This window comes from Dermochelys coriacea, chromosome 3 (genome assembly GCF_009764565.3).
Source record: "Dermochelys coriacea isolate rDerCor1 chromosome 3, rDerCor1.pri.v4, whole genome shotgun sequence".
NCBI classification, from domain to species: domain Eukaryota; kingdom Metazoa; phylum Chordata; order Testudines; family Dermochelyidae; genus Dermochelys; species Dermochelys coriacea.
In genome coordinates, this window is record NC_050070.1 from 196,972,782 (window position 1) to 196,988,765 (window position 15,984).

At 44.6% G+C, this 15,984-nt stretch overlaps 1 protein-coding gene across 1 annotated transcript in view; it reads right to left on the reverse strand.

The window, feature by feature from the left end:
* Positions 1 to 13,738, reverse strand: part of LOC119853566 — a 32,746-nt gene extending 19,008 nt beyond the window's left edge. Inside the window, exon 1 of the mRNA XM_038396782.2 lies at positions 13,728 to 13,738. The gene's annotated coding sequence lies outside the window, so the exon portion shown is untranslated. The remainder of the gene's footprint in view (positions 1 to 13,727) is intronic.
* Between the last annotated feature and the right edge of the window lie 2,246 nt (positions 13,739 to 15,984).

A 15,984-nucleotide genomic window follows, 5' to 3' on the forward strand; every position in this document is an offset into this window, starting at 1 on the left:
GCACACAGCTTCATTGACTTCAGTGGGGCTATATTGGGGGCACAGGGGCTGCTTGCATGGAGCTCAGGGCAGGATCAGGACCTAAGCAGTTGTACTTTAGCTCAGGGGTGGTTATATTTCATTGGCAGGTGAAGTGATCCCTGCTTATAGCAATTTGTAAGTTGTTTGACATGAAAGGCACTTATAATGATCATAACGCTTATTAGAAGTAACCTATGAAACATTCATGGTGGTGCAGTAATGCCCTGGCCAGATTACCTGCAAGGATCAAACCCAGGACATCTGGATCTAAATATATACGCCTCTAGGTCCAGATCCACAAAGCTATGCAGGCTCTTAACATCCACTGAAATCAATAAATGTTAGGAGTCATAATATCTTTGTGGTTCTGGGCTGTAGCACCTATGTTGAAAGTCAAGGTCCATTTTCTTGAGCACAGTAGAAGACACATCAACATTTAAGTCAGTAGAGGGGACAAAGAGATACACAATGTTACACGTGTGAAACATTATTAAGGCTTCTATTTTATACTCTCTGGAGCCTGCAGCCTCTAGTGAGTAATTAGATCAGTCACACTTTCAAGGTGTTGGTACTTAGCCACTAGAGTGTGACTGGACCATACACAGTTGAGCAAGTCTGACATTCCATTCAGCAGAAGGCAACTGCACAAATACACATTGGGGAGGACAAATACAAACTGAAATAAACTAAGGGACTGTGGCCTGATCCTGAGCCCACTGAAATAAATGGGAAAACTCCCATTGCCTTGAATGGGCTTTGGATCAGGGCCCAAAACCTGAAATCCTAGTTTGGGCAAAATTATTTAAAAAAAAAAGAGTTTGCCCAAGTGTGGACGTCAGGCACCGGTTGACTGGGAGTTTTGCATGAATAACGACTGAAAGAAGTCTGGGCAAGTATTTCAGGAATTGTAGGAGACAGGATTGGTGTGCAAATATAGCTACTTGTTATTCATTCCCCTCCTCTGTATAAGCAGGCAGCCTATTAAGGAGCATAGGTGGCAATTGACCAGTCACACCACCAATCCTCGATTCTGAATGGTTGAAGATTTAGACAAAGCAAATAGTTCGCTAACAGCCCAAAGGCTGAGTTATGTTCTCATAAATTGTTCATTGGACATTTACAAATAACAAGCGAATGTGTAAAAATAAAAAGTCTGTCTGTTGATAACCCACAAACTGAAAAGGAGGTGACATTCCCTGGATACATTATTTCCCTGAAGAAAACGAACTGCTCTAGTCTTGAGGGAAGACTTCCAGCCAGGATCAGGAGGGTGTTGGCAGCTGTTGGAACATTTTATATAAGTGCTGACAGGTGTAGTTTAGTTACTACACCCAGGACACAAAGGAGATGGTAATGATTCTCTGAGTCAGGGGTGGCCAACCTGTGGCTGCAGAGCCACGTGCGGCTCTTCAGAGGTTAATATGTGGCTCCTTGTATAGGCACCGACTCTGGGATTGGAGATACAGGTGCCAACTTTCCAATGTAACGGGGGGGTGCTCATTGCTCAACCCCTGGCTCTGCCACAAACCCTGCTCCCACTCCACCCCTTCCTGCCCCCTCCCCTGAGCCTGCTGTGCCCTCATTCCTCCCACTCTGAGCCTCCTGCACACCACCAAACAGCTGATTGGGAGGTGCAGGGAGGGAGGGGGAGTGGCTGCTGGTGGGCGGGCAGGAGGTGCTGGGAGTGGGTGGGGGGGCAGGAGCTGAGGGGGGGCTGCTGACGTATTACTGTGGCTCTTTGGCAATGTACATTGGTAAATTCTGGCTCCTTCTTGGGCTCAGGTTGGCCACCCCTGCGCTAAGTGGAGAGACAGCTAGGGAGCTAGGATAGAGAAAGGATTAGAGAAAACCTTAGGGACAGCCAAGGTCAAGGCTGAAGTTCATATTGTGCCAACAAATCCAGCCCCCCTCCCCTTCCCCCTGTCCCAAACCTGGAAAGGATTGTTTGGATGCTAAGACCCTCATCCTGCAAAGACTTAGGCATGTGCTTAACTGTACACCCTGTGAATACCACTACTGAACTAGAGCTACTCCCAGGGTTTACAAAAAGAAAAGGAGTACTTGTGGCACCTTAGAGACTAACAAATTTATTTGAGCATAAGCTTTCGTGAGCTACAGATCACTTCATCGGATGCATTTGGTTTTTCCACCAAATGCATCCGATGAAGTGAGCTGTAGCTCAGAAAAGCTTATGCTCAAATAAATTTGTTAGTCTCTAAGGTGCCACAAGTACTCCTTTTCTTTTTGCGAATACAGACTAACACGGCTGCTACTCTGAAACCAGGGTTTACAGTTAAGCATGTGTGTAAGTCTCAGTCAGGGTCTGTGTGCTCTGCTGAAGATGAGGTATGGACTTAACCCATTCATAATTGAGTCTAATCAGAAAAGCTAAAGTTTAATTTCTTTCGGGGATAAGGAATTCACCCACCATGGCTCAGCTTCCCCATTTTAAGGAGTTAGGACTCAGCTTTTCTATTATGTATATTGCACTAGTTTCCCCATTGAGCTGGGCTCTGTCCACACATAGAACAACAAAAAAACAGTCCCTGTCCCAAAGACAAGAGACAGCAGGTGGCTGTGTCAGATGCGTGAGGGCAGGTACAAGGTAACACTGAGGTTATAGCAGTGATTAAAAGTACATTAGCTTTCTAATCATTATCAAGGCTTTTATAGGCGTCACAACGGAGGTGAGTTTTATGAGGAGATTTGAAGGAGGATAGTGTAGTGACCTTGCAGATTTTTACAGGGTGCTCCTCCCATTCAAAAGGAGTTGCCAGGCAGAAAGCACAAAAAGGAGCTTGTGGGAATATTGGGCTGATGGTTGACAAAGGTATCACTGGTGGAATGGAAGTGGGAGTCAATGACTGAATAAAATATAGGAGGTGATAGGCAGGGTGGGGATCCAACATGAAGGGCTTTTAAAATAACAAAAAATAATGTGTTTCATGCTGCGGAGAATGGGGAGCCAATGGAGGGATACAAAGATTTGGGGAAGTGACAAGGTTGAAACAACAAGCCAAGGAGATGGTCTTTGCAGCAGCGTTTAAAATAGATTGGGGGGGAAGGGGGTAAATGGCATTTGTCAAAGCCAGAAAGAAGGAGGTTACAATCAGCCAGGCTATTCCTGTTTTATAGATAAATATACTTCACAATCTGTCATTCCTCTTCTATCTTCATTTTTCTTGTTGCTGTCAGTGGATGCATATGTCTGGCTCTTTCAGTTAAAACTTCCATCAGAATCTGGAATATTTCTGTCTGTGAGATTTCTCCATCCATAATCATGTGTGTGATCTTTGCACTCTCGAAAATATGAATTGTCCCATCTCTTGCGCTTCTGTACTACATGTGTGTCCTTGAAGAGGTAACTGCTGGTTTTATGGAGAATAGCTTGTATGGGTGCCCAGACCCAAAATAAAATTTTAAAATTGATATTTTAAATGGGTTTCATCTTGATGAGCTTTAAAGCAACTGTTTTATATCAAGATTTAGATTTCATAAGCTGTGTGACCTATAGCCTCATTAAAAAATAGGAAGATCACTGTAATTGGTTTGTTTGCAGAAAGAATAAGAACATTTCTCAGTTTCTAGCTTAGTAAATGAGAAAGCGTAGATGATGACATTTATCATAAGTCTGAGTTTATTTTTATTTTGCTGATGAATAAATGTTTGAGCAACAGTTTTTTTTGGTTGGTTGGGCTGAACCTTTTCCCATTAGTTATTTTTAGAAGGGTTTTATTTGAATTTTCCATAAACTAGAGACAATGTCTTTTAGAGAGATGAGGTGGTGGAGGTAATATCTTTTATTAGACCAACTTCTATTGGTGAGAGAGAGAAGCTTTTGAGCTTGTCTCTCTAATCAACAGAAGTTGGTTCAATAAAAGATATTACCTCATCCACCTTGTTTCTAATATCCTGGGACCAACACAGCTAAAACAACACTGCATATGTCTTTTTAGGACATTTGACCCAGATAAGACCATGTCTGCTTTCTCAAGAGTGGTCTTCTATGTATGGATTTTTGATATTTTGGGGGCGTCAAAGACCAATAGTCTCTGTGATATGAAAAATACTGAATATTTTTTAAATTGCTGACTTAAACATGGTTCTTTCAAGTTGACACTTGCTAATGATAACTTAATTCAAAGTTGATTGGACTGAGTTACATGGTTCCAAGGTAGGCCTTGCAGCAGATTTGTCCAAAGACCTTAGAGGGAGATATTGCAAGGCAGAATGAGCAAAACTGTTTTAATTGAAAAAAATTCAACCTGCTCTAAGCGAGAGCTAAAAGAAACACTTTGGGACAATGTCTATGCAGTTGAAAATTGACACAGCCCAAAAGAGCTATGCTGATTTATTCCAACACACAGTTTGGCTTTCAATTTTTTGTTGATTATTTTGTGGCTATAGTAGTTACTCTCTTATACACATATGCTAAAGTATTCCCTCTTGGGAGACCTCTGTATTTACTACCCTGAGTTAAGCATTCACTGCAACTCCCATTTCTTTGCTTCATTGGTTAGCTGGAATGGTTTTAGGTTTGCAAAATTCAGCGATCCTAGATATAATGAAATATAAAAGATTTCTCAAGAGATATTGTGTAACTCTTTAATGCATGGATAATTCACTTGACAAACCTTGGTCACCTTGGCCCAGGACTTAGGGCCTAAATACCATTGAGGATCTGGGCCCTATTCCATCCTCCTGAATTGTTCCTAGTAATAGAGTCATTAGGCTATGTATAGAGTAGTTTTAACATACTAAAGGAATGAGTCTCCAGTTTCCATGCACATGACATAGCTTTATCCACTTTATTATTTAATATCTTTTGTAATGCCACTAAATAAAGCCTGGCCACATTTTACAGTCTTCAGATGCCAGAAAGAATTAATGCTTTAGTTTTTCCTGCCAGATAAATACATAAAATAAACAAGCATGATGTTTTTTGGAACAGAAATCTACAGTGAAGCTATTTTCTCGGGGCTTTCCGATAATTTCAAGCAATTGTTTGTCAATAGTCTATTATTTATTTTCCCAGAGCTGGAAGACCAGGGCACTCATTACCTGTGAGAGGAAGTCACAGAATTGTGGCAAGGCAGAGTCTTGCTTAAAGATCAGCTATGGTAATCTCCTGAAATTCGTCATATTTACATGCTGAATCATTTTTAATGGCAAGTAAGAAGCTTAACACTTGTATGTTTTCTCTATAAAAAAAATGAGACAGAATGCACGTTCTTGAGAGGACAGTAAGTTGTATAACAGCAATAACCAAGAAGCTCTGTTAGCAAACCACATAAATATACAGTGCCAGTGTACAAGGACCTGGCTCCAAAGTAGAGCTGAAACTAGTATGCAGTGGGTTATTTAAAGTCCACGTTCCTCGCTAGGAGGAATATCTGTTTCTTTTCAGCTCTGATCGGTTGGCAAGGTTAGTCTGAAATGAAGACTGTTGAATGCAAGCAAAAAAATTGTTGACAGAGCACCTACAACAGCGGTTCCCGATGTGGCGAAGGTCCAGGCATTGTGAAATGGATGAGCTGCACATGATTAGCAACACAGTTTTAGAATAGTATCCTGATTTGTCAGTAGTAGTAGGATATTTTTAAAAGGGGATTTTTCTTCTATCTTTCTCAATGGGGGGTAGGCATTTTTCCAGCATCAAGAAAGCTGGGTAAAGTGGGTCCAAAACCTACAAGGTATGAGAACTACAGGCTGTGTGGAAACCTATGTTATTTGGAAATCTCTTCAGCACAGATATCCATTAAAGTAGAGTTGGTTGCTAATAATACCAACTGTGATGAGCTAGATCAGAGGTAGCATGCGGCATGTGTGCCAAAGGCGGCACGCGGGCTGATTTTTAGTGGCACTCTCCTGCTAGCCCAGGTCCTGGCCGCTGGCCCCGCTCAGCCCGCTGCCGGCCTGGAAGGACGGAACCCTGGGCCTGCAGCGGGCTGAGCGGGGCCGGTGGCCGGGACCCCGGCTGGCAGGGGCCGGTGGACGGAACCCCAGACCGGCAGCGCGGGTAGCAGACAGAACCCCAGACCGGTAACGGACTGAGCAGCTCAGTGTGCTGCCGGTCTGGGGTTCCATCCGTCAGCCCCTGCCAGCCGGAGTCCCGGCTGCCGGCACTACTTAGCCCGCTGCCAGTCTGGGGTTCTGTCGGGGGGGGGCGCCTGAAAATGCAAAATTTATTACTGGCACGCGAAACCTTAAATTAGTGAAAACTTGGCACGCCACTTCTCAAAGGTTGCCAACCCCTGAGCTAGATGTTAGTGCCAAGATTAGATTGTAGCTACAGGATAGGATGTTTACAGCTCGTTAATGTAATTTAATTTGTGCTAGTTTCACAACTCACTTGTCAAAAATCATACACCAGATAACAGCATGAGGGATGGGGAGGACTGGATTGCTTTTGGGATTTGAACTATAACCCCGAGTTTTCACATCTAAACTAGTGGTTCAAATTTGGCCAGTGTCATAAACATCTGAAAGCTGTTTTATACCATCAAGTGACCTGCAATGTTGTGAGTGAGCTGAGATTCCTAACTGTGGGGGAATGCAAGCAAATGATGTGCCAGACTTGCCCAAAAACATACTAAATGAGTCACTGCAATCCAGTCACTGATGTCAACCCATAAACAGGCTATTTACAGAGAACAGTGTGGAAGCTGCTTGTGTGTCCCCATATGCTTGTTTGTGGGTCTCCAGGCCAATTGGCTAACCCATGGGAACAGCAGACTTAGCCAACTAATAAGCTATTATGCAGAAAAGAGAGTAGCTGGAGATCCCATGCCCAGCTGCCGAGATGTGTTGCTCTGATAGAAGCCATGCCAACGCTAAGTGATGCAGAAGCCTTGTGGGTAATGGCATAGGAAGGTCGTGCTAGGGCAAGGTACAAATGGTCAAGTGAAGAGACTTTTTAAAAGCCTAGTGGGAGACAGCCTGAAAGAGGATTTGGGGGAAAGGAGCACTGAGCATTCACGCCAGATCTAATGGCTTTGGAACTATAAGGCCATATAATGAAGTTTTAAAAATGACTAGTGATACCCACTCTATATAGGGAAAAAGCGGAATTTGTCTCAGTCCCTGTAGCTTGGTTCCACGGCCAGTGGAGATCGCTGGTACCTGTCCCCTCTCAGAATACTGCACTGTGGAACACCATCACAGCATGGATCTGGCCGCTGCATCTTTACATGACCAAAATGAATAAAAATGGTAATTTGAATGTAGTTGCTCTGCTGAATGCATTCTTCATCTGCTTAATAGGGGTATCCTGCACATAGACCCTGATTCAAGGCTCATTAAAGTCAATGGAAATGCTCCCATTGACTTCTATGAACATTGGGTCAAGCTCATATTCAGGAGGTCAGTGAATTATATATTTTTTCTTTACAATTCACCTTTAAAATGTGAACGCGAATAATCTTAGGGTCTTATTGATCATAAAGGTCCTTCTTAGCTAGGCCTCTGGCTGGTTCATAGAAACAGTTAAATACAAAACAACATGTTGACACACAATGAAAGGTCAGAACTCACCCTATATAAATAAATAAGGATAAGGTCTTCCTTTAGGGACCTCAGAATCCTACCTTTAACTCCTCCTGTTTGTGCCTAGGTGTTAAAAGGATAAACGCTATTTAGCAGCCCTTTCAGCTGCTACAAAATACTGAGCCAGCATTAACTAATTCTCAAAACACTCCTGTGAGGCAGGTAATTATGTACGATTACTATTTTATTCTGAGGACACTGAAGGTAAGTGACTTGCCCAAGGCCACACTGTATAAGTCAGAGATGGAATTACATCTTTGGTGGTCTTGGGTGATATTCTGTGCTGTGCTCACCTCACAGCCAAAGGAGGGGTAGGGGAAGTCTATGGTGACTTTAAGCCAGCCTTGCTCCTACCCCATCCTGGAGTTCTCCAGCAGTTGTAGAAGTCCCCAGCATAATTTAGACAGCCCTGGGGGCCTGTCTAAGCCTATGCCTACATGACAGTTTATGTCGGTGAATAAACCACCACCACGAGTGACATAAGTTACACCGTCATAAGTGCCAGAGTGGACAGCGCGATGTTGGTGGGAGAGCTGCTCCTGCTGACGTAGCTCCCACCGCTCGCAGGGTCTAGAATAGTTAAGCTGATGGGACAGCTCTCTGATGCAGCTGCCCTGCCGTAAGCTCTCTAATGTAGACATAACCTAAGTTGCAGCATCCTCCCTGGGACTGCCCTATGGGCTGCAGTGCTGATTGCTATAGCCTCACATGTCCCCTCTGGCCCCTAGCATGCCCCCAAACAAGAGCCAGTGAGTGGGTCCTCCAATGGCAGTCTTCCATAGTGTCCGTATTGGGGAACCCTCCCCGAGCCAGAACCAGGACTTTCAGGGCCCCTTTAGACTGCTCCAGCGATTTTATAAATGTCAAGGGACACAAAGGTATGACGCTGTCTCCCATTGTCTCCCAGTCCTGTGCTTAGACCAGTAAATCACAAATCTTGCTGTCATATTGCATAAGATGACCCACATTTCTGAATTTCCTTTAGGATCCCAGAAAGCAGCTGTTAATTGCCCTGAAGTGCTCTGCCTGGAATTGATACATAACAAAGGGAAAGAGAAAATTTGCACTGAGTATTTATTTACATAGACGTAGGTATAGCATTGATTCGCATGCTGAACATTTCAATTCTGTGCAGATTCAGTCCCAGTGTAATATACAGTGAAACTATGAACCTGGAAGGATCACAGAGAAACAAAGTCACAGCCTTAGGTCCTTTCCACAGCCACTGTGGTATTCTCCAGAAGCCCTCACCCCTTTTATTTTTACCTTTAAATATTAAGCTTCTAGCCTTTCTGAATGTAACCCAGTACACTAGCCTCTGTTTGCCAGAAGCTGGGAATGGGCAACAGGGGATGGGTCACTTGATGATTACCTGTTGGGGCTAGATGGACCTTTGGTCTGACCCAGTGTGGCCGTTCTTATGTACACTACTGTCTTGTGGTAGCTGATGAAACAGATTGAAATAACAGCACCAGGAGAGCAGTGTAAGGAAAGGAAAAGAAGGAGCTTTACAAAAAGAGGAGCCTAGCTCACTGAAAGACAATGATATTCTTCACATAGCAACCTCCCCTACAGCTTCTCTATACATAATATCACTCATAGCTATGTTACAGCTTTCCCCTCCTGTACCCCACACTAGGCCATAAAATCCTGCACAGTCAGCAAGAAATTGTCATTATTACTAAAGGAAGATGGGCCACTACAGACACTTAGGGATGTTTGGATGGAAGGTGCTAGCTAAGTGCAATGTACTGTCTGTAGGAGATACACACCAGTCGATACCTTTATTTTTGCTATGTGATTTTTTTCTTCTCTCTAAATTTAATTATGAAGTCGGTGCCTTCACTAACATTTAAAGCAGAGTAAAATGCCTAGGAATGGTTGTTCCTTGCTCTGTTCTAAGCATCCGTGATGTTTTGTGATGGAGAAACATAGTGTTTCCATCAGGCAGGCAAAGACCCTTGCCGGCCCGTTTAAGAGCGACCTTTTATTTCATGGACCCTTCAGCAAGAGAGCAGTGTCCCTAATACAAGAGCCCTGATACCAAAGCACAGCATTCTAATAGAACTGCATGGAGCTTCTACAGTCTAGCACAAGGTGTCACTGTTGGAAACTAGTTGCTTTACTTTAGAACAGCGTGGATCTCTCAGACCCGATTTAGTGTTTTTCCAATGCCTTTCTATCAGCTCCGTGTCAGGAGGAAAAACTCCTTTCTGTTATGTCACTTGTTTTCATTTTATTAAGGGAAATGCAAATGCCCACATTTGCTCATTTTCAGTGGCTATCTTAGAAACTCTAGGCCCAATTCACCTCTGCGCTACTTGTTTTTATGCTGGTGTGACTTTGACCTCAGAGGACACAATGGAGAAGTCAAGTGATGACTCAGTGCCTATTGGGAAATGATTAGCAGTTGTTTCTGCAATTTGTATGTGTGGTTTGTATTCCTTCCCTTGAACGTTTTGGCTAGTCTGGTGTGACGCTAAATCTCGATAGCTCTTTCCGTCTGAATAGGTGGGATGCTGTGTGAAAGCTACCGATGACTGAATTCCAAAGCTAGAGAATAGTCCTGTTTACCTACCTCCCAGGTGGTTGTCAGGATGAATTGGCTGATGGCTGGCTGCAAAGTGCTCTGAAGAGGATCTGCAAAAAGAAAAGGAGTACTTGTGGCACCTTGGAGACTAACAAATTTATTTGAGCATAAGCTTTCATGAGCTACAGCATGCAGTAGAAGAGGATCTGTGATGTAGGACAGCTAAGCGGGAGTGCTATTATTATTACAAACCTGGCCAGGGTCTTAGGACCAGACTGTGCATTTGGGAGCTCCCCAGCATGCCCCAACTCATCATTTTTTAGGAGGATACAGCAGGTGCTCCTTTGTGCAGCTGATCAGCTCTGCTAAATGGTATGGAAGGGAGCCAGGGACACAATCCCACCTCTTCCCTGCCTCTTTTAGCATGGCGTGCCCCAAACAGCTCTATCAGGGATCATCGTCTGTGTGGTCAGGAGAGTACAACAGAGCCTGTCACACAAGCTGGGGTGGGGGGAAAGCTCCTTGGGAACCCGTCCAGGGACCAACCCTCATCTGGCCCCTAAAACATTGTCCGCTACAAGCCTCACCTATATATGCCATGGTGAAGCCCTGGGAATTTATTGCTGTGACTTCGCTGGCCTGGAGCAGGAACTGCTGCTGAGTCTTCAGCGTGGTAGAGACATAAACAGCCTACAGAACATTCTTGGACTTTCTGAGCTAAGAGCACAGAGGAAAATCTTTCTCCACTTGGACACTGCCTTCTGGATGAAAGTGATTTGGGGAACCCTCTCATTATTTCTTAAGGGCTTTTCTACAGTGGCAGAAATGGGAGTAGGGGGAGCTCTCAAGGCTCCTACCAAGAAAGAGGGGGAGCTGCTGCTGCTCAGCCAGGCCAGGTAGAGGAGGGGAGCTGCTGCTCAGCAAGACCTGGGCGTGGAGGGGGCGTTGCTGGTCAGCCAGACCTGGAAGAGGAGGGAGAGCTGTGTGGGGAGCTGCTGCTAAGCCAGGCCATGGAGCGGAAGGGGATCTCCCCTTTGCTCCAGGAGGGGAAGTGGTGTTCTCATTTCCCCTCTCCCTGTTCCCCCTTTCTTAAACCCTGGCTGTCTACGTGTGTTACCACATTAATCTTACCATGTTGGGACGTGTAGGTGTCAATACCAAGCCACAGGTCGGCATTTCTGTTTTTTCAGTTTGCTTTTTAGAAACCTAGGAAGTTATTCACAAAAGAACAACAGTGAGTCCTCACTTAACATCGTCCCGGTTAACGTTATGACGTCGCTGATCTATTAGAGAACGTGCTCGTTTAAAGTTGCGCCGTGCTCCCATATAACATTGTCTGGCAGCCTCCTGCTTTGTCCACTGCTTGCAGGAAGAGCGGCCCATTGGAGCGAGCTGGTGGGGGCTTGGAACCAGGGTGGGCCGGCAGCCCCCCCCATCAGCTCCCCTAAGTTCCCTGTGTAGCAACCGCCCAGCAGGCTACCAATTGCCGGCTGTTCAGCTGTCCCTCCCCCCACAGCCGTGTGCTGTTCCTGCTCTCTGCCTTGGAGCTGCTCCCTGGAGCCTCCTGCTTGCTGTGTGTCTGGCAGGGGGGAAGAGGGGTGCTGATGTCAGGGTCTCTCTCTTCCCCCTCCTCACGTACCCCATCTCCACAGAGCCGGGGGGAGGGGACGACAGGGCGGGACACGACAGGGCTCAGGACAGAGGGATCTTGCAGGCAGCTGCTGTCTCAACTTGCTGATCTACTTAAAAAGACAATGTACTTAGAGTGGGGTCAGCATATTAAAGGGGCAATGCGTCTCTCTCTCTCTCTCTCTCTCACACACACACACACACACACAGTGTCTCTGTCTCACACACACATGCACCACCCTGCACTTTGGAAAGTGGAGGGAGTGGTGTGCTCCGGTGGGATAGCATGGGTTCCTCATCACGTTCAATTTCTGCAGGGAATGTTTGCAGCCACTGCCATGCATCTATTGTGTCTCCTCCCTTCATTTGTGCTGCTTTGTAGAGTGTGAGGCTACATTAACAACAATGTGTTAACCGTTGAGGGCTCAGGTGAGTGCTAATTTATCATTTAGCAGCAAGGCATTCCCTGTGAAATATCCCACCCTCTGACTCCACCAAGGTTCACAATCATCATTGCTGTGTACAGTATTAAATTGTTTGTTTAAACAATACTCTGTGTGTGTATATATATTTATTTCCCTGGAACCTAACCCACTCCCCCATTTACATTAATTCTTATGAGGAAATTGGATTCACTTAGTGTTGTTTTGCTTAAAGTAGCATTTTTCAGGAACATAACTACAACATTAAATGAGGAGTTACTGTACACTACAAGGGTATTACTAAAGTTTGAAAAGTCAAGCACTCAAAAGTCAGGAAATGGTAGAAGTAAAGTTGTCTGAGCGGGACACCTCCTTAAAACCTTACATTAAATACCAAATTCCTAATTTCTTCATGAGCTTTCCTATGGCACTCACCACTATAATATCAGTCACACTGCGGATGATCTTTCAGTAGAAGGCCACGCTGTTATCAATGTAATGCAATCAGAGCATATTTTAGTATCAGTTCTGCTAATTACATCTGGAAATAAGGGAATGGACCAATAGAAACCTTTGGTGGGTGTCTCCATTAAGGAGACTTATGTCGAACTGCCTAGTTTCCTTTCTTGAATGATCAGTGGGAACACAGCGAGCTGCTGGAGCATGGGATGGCAGACTGTTTCCATGGTGCTAGAAGAACAACATCCAGGTTACGAGGAATAAACTGATTTGTAATAGGATATATTTTTTTTTAAAACCTTTTTAAGAACATCCTGAGCACTTGGACTCTGATGCCAGGCTCTCTATCCTCATCACTGCTTTGCTGAGGCCATTAGCCAGGGGCAAGACTGTTTCTTATTCAGTAGTGGAATTCCCATCTAGAAAACAGCTCTCTAACTCAGAGTCTAAAGCAGCCAGAGCGTCCTAAACCCCATGAGACAGTGAACAGCCTTTCTTCGGAGCAGTGAGGAAAACAACCAAAACCATCTTTTGCGCCTAACGAAAAAGCTCCGCTTGTTTTTGCAAACAAAGGTAAAAAATAATTGACGCTTAGGCTGAGAACCAGCTACAGATGTCAAACTTCAGAAGGCAGAAGGGTTTTTCAAGAGGGCACCCTCAGTCTCTAAGGGAAATAAGGGGAATCTTGCAATAGCCTCAAGTGACTAGACACCAGTCTGAGCAGCAAAGGTCAGACCTGGAGCTAGATCCAAATTGGTACATGGTTTAAGAATGATCAGATTTTGGGCTTGTTTTGGCCACCGTTAGACAGGATCAAGAAAGTCTGGGTGTTCAGCAATGGCATTTTGGTCATATTCCATCTCTGCACCCCACTCCAACCTTGGAGGAATCTCCTGCAGAAGAAAAAAATAACACCCAATTCCCTAATTATTGTAATGGGCAGTTATCACAAAACTAGAAGTGTTGTTCTGAAGTGTGACTTCACACAAATACTTAAAAACACCTTTTATTAGGTGGGGCGAAATGTGAAGCAGACAAGTCATAAAAACCAATTTTCCTTTTTATTACTTGTATTACAATAGCGCCTCAAGCCCCAGATACACTAGGCTCTGTACATACACATAGGAAGAGCCAGGCCCTACCCCAAAGTGCTTACAATCTAAACTGCAGTATTATTATCCCTATTGTACAGAGATGATGGCTGGGGTTTTCAAAGGAACCTAAGAGAGTTAGACAACCAAGTCAAAGTCTCAGTGACTAACCCAAGGTCACACAGCAAGTCTGTAGTAGAGCTGGGAACTGAACGCTGATGTCTCGAGTCCCAGTTCAGTGCATTAATCACAAACCCAACCACACATTCACTTCCAAGAACCTGACCCCATAAACGATACATGTGCCATTATCCGAGGGTGCCATGAGGTTAGCGCAAGCAAGTTGTACTACTGCCCACAGAACCAAGAAGCTGTCCCCAGCTGGTCCATTTGCATATGAAAATTTGACATGTAAGATTCTAGGTGCAAAACTTTGCGGAGGGAGGCAGGGAAGCCAGCTTTTGTCTCCCTTGCAAAACAGGTTTGTAATGGTTTAAACTACCTGAGAAAATGAAACTTTAAAAAAAATGAAAGTGGTGATTCTGCAGTTATGAACTTTACCAGGCACATCTGATTGAAAAGCATCCACATGTCAATGAAAACAACAACAACAACAACAAAAGAGCAGAGTTCAATGGCAGATGTTATTTCTATGCTAGGAGCACTTTACTGGTATAGGAATAGCAGTATACTGTACCAGCAAATGCTCCTAGTATGGATGCAGTTATACTGGCAAAGCTGTGCTTTCTACTGGTGCAGTAAAACCACTCACCATGAGGAAAACAACCCAGCTCGATAACAGTTTTCCCAGTATAGCTGTATCTACAACATTAGGGACCTCTGCTAGCACAGTGGTGTTGTTCGTGGACATAGGTGCTGGAACTAGAAGTGCAGGGGGTGCTGCAGCACCCCCTGGCTTAAAGTGGTTTCCATCACATATAGGGCTCACAGTTTGGCTCAAGGGCTCTCATCACCCCCACTATAAAAAATTGTTCCAACACCACTGGTCAGGGATTACACCTCTTTGCACCCCTGACCAACAGAACAGTGCTAGCAGATATCTGTAGCGTAGATATAACCACAGTCACAAACTGGAGAATAGAGCATGACAAGTCCTACTCTTTTGTTAGAACTGGTAGACATCTCAAGTCATTTGTTTCCCCTTAATTTTGCAAAGAAGTTTGCTGCTGGGCCAAGACCTTTCCTGCCAGCTTCAGTAATCAGCAAATTTGCACAGCTGCTGTATAAACTCCTAAAAATCGGGGGCTGTAAAGAAAATGCTGACACAGCCTCAGAAAGGGGGCTATGGGGTGTTGCCATAACAGTGACTAAGCTTTTTATTGGTCACTTAATTATGTCATGAAGCCTAATAATGTGTTTGCAACAAATATATACTGCTGCATGAGGGTTAATGGCCCCAGAATCAGGCTGGGCAGCAGGGAGTAGATAATGATTTCCAGTAATATTCTGACCAGGAAATCTGACTATTACCACTTACATTCAGAGCTTTCCTGCCCCTGGAGATTTGCTTTAATTACAGCAATTTGCATCCACTCATCAGCGCAGCTGCACCAGCGCAGCCTCCTCATGTATGCTGTGTCTTCACTGCAGGGTGAACTCAAGTTATCTGCACTCATGGTAACACCTATGAAGTTAGAATGAGAGTTGCCACCCTGCAAAATAACCCTTGAGCCACGAAGAACGACTGAGTTAGCAGCTGACGAGCAGCGCTAACTTGAGCTCTACCCTGTACCCCCAAACAGGCCAGCCAATTTAAGTTAAAAGCACCACCACACTGTAGTTAAGGATGTTTGTATTTGGATGGGATTTGAGTTAGGGTCAATACTCATAACTCAAGCTAACTTTGCAGTAAAGGCAAGCCCGTAAACCAGTATAAGCCACAGCTTTTACTGTTTCAGGCAGGGATAAACTTCACCAGTGCAAATAGCAGCTTTCTCTTCTCCACCATGGGGGTTTGCACTGGTGCAGTGACTCTAGTGGCTGGCTAACAATGGCTGGAATCGGGGCAAATCTTCATAATTAGAGACAAGCCTTTACTGACCTATAGCACTGCCATTAGGTAATCTGTGATGCACCAGCACATAGAATTGTAGGAAGGAGATTTTTTCTTGAGCATGCTGAGAGACCTGGATTTGTCTGGTAGCCTGGCCACCAGCTTGCGTTCCTGAGCCTCTCATGTCACAAACAACTAAGTCCCTCCTGACACCTCTCCCTCTTTCTCCAACTCCACTCATCATACAACATGAAAGACCTTTGTTATAACAGA